The following is a 7,640-nucleotide window of genomic DNA, read 5'->3' on the forward strand; positions in this document are numbered from 1 at the left end:
GTTGTGTGTCCGTATATGTATGTATACCCATATATACATATATATGTATACGTATAGTATAACCGGAAGCCGACTTCGGCTTCCGGTTCCGCTTCCATTTCCGGTTCCGGAAGCCAGCTTCCGGCTTCCGGAGAACGCTTCCGGCGTTTTATGAAAAAAAAAATTCCGAAAGTTGTGTCCGTAGCGCGGAATCGAACCAGGGACCCCTCGCTTCCGAACGCGCGGCGCGAACCACTACGCCACGAAGCGCACTAGACACACGCATCATGATGGCAATAAATACCCAACATTAACGAAAGGCCGCGTTTCTAGCGCGTTTCTAACGCGTTTGTGCTAGCGCGTTACGGCCCGTGTAAGAAGCTGGTGTAAGACGCTGTGGCCTCTCCGCCTTACCTTCAACGCGTTTCGAACGCGCTGCCCAAGGCGGTGGCAAGTCACGTTCAAGTCGAGGAGCGTTTATGAATACGGGGGGTATACTCTCTCAGCAGTCATGTGATGGCGTCGGCAAACGCGGTGCACGTTCCGGCATGTGTAAGTGGCTGCGTACGACGCTGTGGCCGCTCCCCCTTACTAGAGAGTACTGCACGTTCCTAACGCGTTTGTGCTAGCGTCCCCTTAAGCGGGAGATCCGATGATTCCCTCCGGAGCTTCGCCCACTCATCATCATTCATCCCGTGGATATGCTGTGATTTTTTCGTAGATCCGACGCGTGGCGCACCGCCGATAACCGCCGTCTCTGTTTTAACTGCGGGGGTGCCGGCTATATTTCGCGCCATTGCTGGCATCGCGACACATCATTTCTACCTCTTCGTCCGTGGTCTGATGGTCGACTTGCAAATGGCGACTCCATGCTACTGTTCAGGGACATCCTATAGCGCACCCGAATGACAAACCGTGCCCAATGATCAAACCGATTTCGGCCGTCCGTCGCGCCTCAAACCATCCCACGCCAGATGCCTACTGGACGTACTTTTTCTGACCTTCAAAAACGAAGGTCGCCCAGCCCCCGCCGGGGAAACTGAAGGCGGCGACCTCTGGGGGTAAAGTTGCAAGCCCGCCGCAAGACAATAAAAAGCCCCCAACTCGCCCGCAGCAGAACGCTGAGAAGCCGATAACCACCTACCCCGAATAAATTGCGAGCACCGACCTTGATGTATTCGTGGATGCGCAGTCAGTGACAGCGTTAGTCGACACTGGTGCTGACTACTCTATAATAAGTCAGGAAGAGTCATAAGCGGACTGATGACTCAGGCGGACTGACTCTTTATAGAGTCAGGCGGCCTACTGATGCCTACTGGAAGATGTACTGCTAGAATTAACATTGAAGATTCTTTTACAGCGTAAGCTGTTATGGGCTGATTCCAATAGCCGTTTCGGGTCGCGATGATGCCGCCGCCGCCACCGCGTAACCGCTATCACCAGAAATTCGAAAAAAACACCCGGTCTCCGCCGGGATCGAAACCAGGCCCGCTGCGTGGGAAGCGGATACTCTACCACTGAGCCATACAAGCGCTTGCTATCGAACTGCGGGAAAATGTACTATAAACGTGCCCTGAGCAGGCGCGCAGGCACAGACGACGAGATGCGATTCAGACGCGGAACGCAAACAACATGGTCCCACCGTAGCGGACCCGAGCCTCTGCCGGTACGGTGGCTCCATCTAGTTAAGGCTCCGGTAAACGCAGCCTTTCAGACACTGTAAGTTGTTCTGGTGCCTTAACTAGATGGCGCTACCATACTGACGGACGCTCGGGATCATGTTGATTGCGCTAGATTGCGCGCCTCGTCTGAATCATATCTGGTCGTCTGCGCGTGCGCGTCTGGCAGCGAGATGCGATTCGATACATGGGTACGATACATAGCGGCGCCCCTGCGCATACCGATTTCAATAACTGCACGAAGCACCGCAAGTAGACTTTGCCGACGTGTGTGCAGTGCGTAACTCGTCGGGTATTGTGGTGGTCTCAGTATACGTGTCGCCAAGTGCTACACGTACTAACATTGTGGACTTTCTGTTCCTTCCTTCCTCAACAAGGTGTGCTCCTAATTATAACGGGTGACTTCAACGTTAACGCTAAGGATCCTCATAATACCTTGTTCATCCAGTGTGTACAACAAGAACTCGGCATGACATTTGTGCAGCGCTTCGCAAACCGGCTCATGTTTGGACTTTGTATTCACTAACAAAGTACCCGTACTGGCTCATTGCATGTCGTTCGCGACCCACTTCTCCGATCATAAAGGACACCTGAGCGTTTTTCGCTATGTCGAAATTAAATTATTACTGGTTTCTACTTTTTCTACTTTTATTACTATTCTATACCATTTTATACTATTGTTTTGTACTTAGTACTTGCTGCTACCATATCACTCAAATTACTAGGTAGTACTGTCGAAACGCTCGTCTAGCTTACGCTGTGACTGTGCTGCGTATGCCGCGCAGGCCTGGCATTTTTTTTCCGTGACCACTTTCATCGTTCTTCCTGCGTGCTGTAAAGATTTGATTACTAGAATGGATTTCCTAAAGGAATATGACGCCGTAATTAACATCCCAGACCGCATGGTGACGTTTTATGAGAGACCATTGCTTAGAGAGAGACCGCATGGTGTTTTATAAGAGACCGCATGGTGACGTTTTATAAGAGACCATTGCTTATCGCCGCAACACAACTAACAAAGGACGACGTCGTAATCCCACCTCGGTCATGTATCCTTGCTTCGGTGGCCTGTGACATACCGTTTCATTTCGAAGGAGTTGCCAACCAAATAACCATTTTGTTGCTTACTCACGGTATCTCGGTCGCACGAACCTATTGCTAACAAATTTTAGCGCAGAGAGATGGCACCTTCCCTAAGGCATGGCTGTGGCTTATTTTGACGGTGTTGCGGATGTTCGCGGCTGCTGTTCATGTAAGGAACGAAGTGACTGCGCGTCCGCCGGTTGTGGTTTATTCAACCAACTGGTACGATGGCGCTTGCGCGAGCCCTCGCCTTCTGCGCTCTAAACCTCTTCTTCTTCTTCAGTTTTCATCACACTCCCGCGGCCGCGTTGCGCGTGTGCGCCTCCAGGAGGTAAAGCCGCTGTATAGGACGCCGCACTTGCTGGCCGTTCGATAGTAGTATCGGGAATGACCGCGCAATACCGTCTCCTCGAAACATTTTAATCTCGGCGGCGCGTTTATGTCATCGACCACAAGGTTGTCGGGCTGTTAGTTTCAAGATAGCATCGGCTTGCTGTGTTGAGCCGAGCATATGAACAAGAGATACCCTTTCTTCCTCCGTTTCCAAAGCCGCAGAAGAAGCTTTTCTGGATACTGGACTCGTCGTCGGGGCGGCTGCACCAGCCGGGATGCTGCACGTAGCGGTCGTTCTCAGTGATTAAATTGCCATCCTTGCTCGAAACCGTCGTGATGGTGTACTCGGGACTGTGGTTCCGAGCAGTGCATCTCAGGTGATGTTCGGTCTCCTAAGTGCGGCGGCGGTAGGAGGAGTGGCGATTTTGCAGCCGCAATTTCCGTGTCTCCCACACTTTGTTCACGAAGTAACTGAGAAGAATGTACTTCTCACTGTCGAGGTTGGCTTGCATGCAGTCAGTGGCCTTTGACGTGCGATCTGCGCGCGTTGCGCGTTGACTGCTTTGGCCGCGTGCAAGACTGTAGGGGTAGATGAGCGGTTCAGCAACTAGTCTCTTGGGCATCCTCGTCGACTGTGACCTTAGTATCTGTCTTGATTCAGGTGACCTCACTCTTTTCATGGGCTGCTTTTCGACTTCTCTGTCACAGTCACTCGTCCCGCGGCGGTTTTTATGGAGCCTACACTCTTACTTAGCGAAAACGCTGTTTCCAACAATGGTAGATTTCATCATATGCTTGTAGTTCTCTGGAACTTTGAACGAATGGTCCACCTTGGTGTACCATGTTGGCGACTCGTTCAGATGTGGCGTGTCGTTGTGGTCGAACAGGGTGGACTTAAATTTCGAGCATGGGCTGGAACGAGGCTGACTGAGGTAGTCGACGTTCGTTGGTGTTCGGAGATGTGGCACCAAGTTGCTCGACTACCAACGTTCGTTGGTAGTCGAGCAACTTGGTGCCACATCTCCGCTGACCCGACGGAGATGTGGCACCAAGTTGCCACATCTCCGTCGGGTCAGCAATGTCATGTGCTGTTTGCCCATTCCGCTCACACGCAAGGAATAGGGTAGATGCGCTGGTTCCAATTAGGCAAGGCATTGGCGGGCCTTACTGGGTAGACGCCTTGCAACAGCCAACCGAAGACCGTCTCAACCGCGCCTAGATCGCTGCTTAGACGTTCTATACTTCCGGTCACTATGCGCCAATAGTAATCTGATCCTGTAAGGACACTGATTGTCGCTATCGGCCGATCGCCCAGTCGATTCTGATCTGCGACAAGCATCTTGCGTTCACACATCTGTGCGAGGAGATCTTGTTCGATGGATGGAGTCTTCACGGTGCAGACTTCCGGTACCTCCAACGCTTCTACGGTGACGCTGCGTGAGTCGAACCGACTATGAAGTTCGAGCTTGACGCTTCGACAGCTGTAAGGGCGGGAACAATTATAAGTGCCAAACGTCCAGAGAGAGAGAGAGGTCTTCTGTCCCGAGGAAAGGCAAGTCGAGCCTTTTGGACATTTCCCGTCGAAAAAAGGTTCTCAGACTGCCGGCGTCAAGCAGTAGTCGAACTAACACGGAATTCTGTTTTCCGGACGCCCGAACTGTGGCCGTTTGCATCAAGACAGGTGCAGGCGTATCACTACTAGCTGGAGCACTTGTCACTGGCGGCTTGACACTTTTCGTTGGATAATGGTGGACAAGTGGACCACTGCTCTCCGGAGACGGGTAGTTGCGATCTTGGTTCTATATGGCGCAAAGTATGGAAAGGTGACGTTTAGAGTAGAGATGGGTCGCTCAGGAGCGAGCCGGATCTTGTGAGCGGCTATTTTAAAGAGCGAGTGAGCAGCCGTTCAGTAAAAATGAGCGGCGGTTCTTTTGGAGAAAGGGAGCCGGTTCTCTCGCGTTCAGAGAGCCGTGCCGATGCGTTCCGTCAGAGCCGTGTCTTCTGCTGGGTGAGACTTCCGCGCCATCTATCAGCAGTACGAGAAAGCAACTGCCCTCCCACCCTTCCTCGCAAGAGTCGCCTTCACCCATGGAGGTAAAAAATACTAGGAGGGTGCGTCACGTGATTCCGCTAGCCTTGGCAAGCCAACCTCCTCTGAAGCCACCCCTCCATCTCTCAGGGGCCCCATGTGCGGTGCCTTTTGGGTAGGAATAGGCCCACAAGGTTGCCGGAGCATTCGTAATTATTTGGTACGTGGAAACTTTGAGTGGCGCCTGCCGTCACAGGCTTGGAGGCCCGTATGCGGGTGGTGGTTTTCTGCTACTGCGCGCGTCGTTCTTCGCTTCAAATGCGATGCCTTGAAACTTAGAGCAAGACTGGGGCGCCTGACTCATGAAGACAGAAAATTTTCAAGGCGTCACTTGCGCTTACCACCGCGGTTAGTGGAGTTGCCAGCGCTCGCGGCTCGCAACCCGTCCAGACGCCCGAGTGTGGTCTATTTTTCCCACGTACTCAAGTTTCGTCAAATCATCCGTAGTGCACCTTAAGCTGTGGTGCGTATTATCTTGCTAATTTTTCGTCCCGCTGTCTTGCACCTAGAAAGAAACGAGATGTTTTGAGGGACACTTTTTTGTCGCATTTTCGCTTAATAAAAGGCTGGTGTGCGTGTTTTATTTGAGAGAAATAATTTTTGTCACGCTGTCTTGCACCTAGGAAGAAACGAGATATTTTGAGGGACACTTTTTTGTCGCATTTTCGCTTAATAAAAGGCTCTGGTGTGCGTATTTGATTTTCAGAGAAATAAATAGCATTAGCCTGCATTCTATACGCCGAAGTGGTCGCCGTTTATTCAGATTTACGTGCACTATTTTGCAAGATTGTGTGGTGCGACGACGCTGTTGAGAGGCGCCTCGGGGATCCATTTTCGTTATATAATAAAGCAAATGGACGGAATTTGTGCATTATCTAGAGTTTATTCAGCTGTCTTCGAATGCGAGTATAGCTCTAAAGCATAATTATGTCCTAGAATCAAAACACTACCAGGGGGACCCTTCTTCCTCTGCTAGTGTGAAACGGCATGAAAACTAAATACATAGCCGCAAGGGGATAATGGCAGAATTCATTTGCACTTGTGGATTCATTGTGTTGCTGGTGTACTTGTACTATGGAAAGCACATTTTTATGACAAAAGTAATTGTTTCATTCTTTATTCAATGTTTATTGCACCTACAGAAGCCAGAAGATTTCACACAAATACAGAAGGAAGCCACATGTATAATTTAAATGAAGTACATTGCAAAGATAATACACAAAAGAAAATTATAAACAGCAAGTAGGAAAACTTATTGTGCCACTGCTATTCGGTATCAGTATTAGCATACTTGTATGCCACAGGGCATTTGTATAATAATGTTATACAAAGTAAACTATATCACGTAGTATTGATACCTTTAATAAAACTGGTCAATGGGATCAGCTGTCCTTGAACGTAGCTGCAGTTTTTCTTAATATGCCTTGTATGCAACGCCTTCAATACAGGGCTATAGTTGTATAATATTTATATCTGCGCTGTCTTCACAAATATTGAAAGGCTTCGGTGATTGTGCTTGTCTGAAAAGTAAGCAATACATATGTAGAAATTGAAAAAAAAAGGTGGTAGTTCACAAAGTCAAAGTTGAAAGATTCCATGTGAGGTCAGACCCAGAAACTAAGTATGTCAACATTAAAATACAATGCATTTTGCTGCAAGTGAAATGTACAACAAAGTTTATGTTGTATCACATACCTACAAAAAAGTTAGCACCGTCGAAGTTGAGCCAACACACCGCAAAATTAAGAGGGTACGGCTCTATTACGTTGTGAACCTCAAATGAATGAATATTTCACGGTATTTAAAACACTCATTGAGTGGTATACACCAAATGCTTGTGGTTACAGTGAATCTGGCACCATAAAAGGCTATTGTAAAGCAAATCAACAGAGTGAGCACCATAAATTATATTAAAAGTAGTAAAACCAACGGTATTCCAGGTGACAGTGGCAAATTTCCACAAAAGTCAGGTAAAAGACATACAGGATAAACATTAAAAAACATTGTCATCCTCAAGCGTATACCTAGCTCACACATAATCCATTGAGAGCATTCACAGCATGTCCATGTGATCACACAGTTTGCTCTAGTGAAAGGTAGGCTAGCTAACCTAGCGTCATTGTCCACACTGTTTAGCTTGGGCTGAACAGACCAATTGTTTAAGCATAATTTGCAAGCAGGTGATTCAAGCTACAGCATTCAGCAAGACAACAAACATGTACTTGCAGAATTTACAATAAGGTATCACATTTTCCCTCTATAAAAGTTTGGCATCTACATACAACGCTCTTGAACAATATATGCACTTTACAATGTCACTCAAAAACAAAAGCCTTAACATAAAACCTGGTGGGATAGCTGAAGTTGATGGATAAAGCAATTAATTGTGTGGGCCATCATGACATAATTCACCCACGAGGAAACTGGTGCAGCAATTCTTCCAGTACTGCGAGCCGCAGGCACCCAAGCTCAGACAC

This window comes from Dermacentor silvarum, chromosome 2, assembly GCF_013339745.2.
Source record: "Dermacentor silvarum isolate Dsil-2018 chromosome 2, BIME_Dsil_1.4, whole genome shotgun sequence".
NCBI lineage: Eukaryota > Metazoa > Arthropoda > Arachnida > Ixodida > Ixodidae > Dermacentor > Dermacentor silvarum.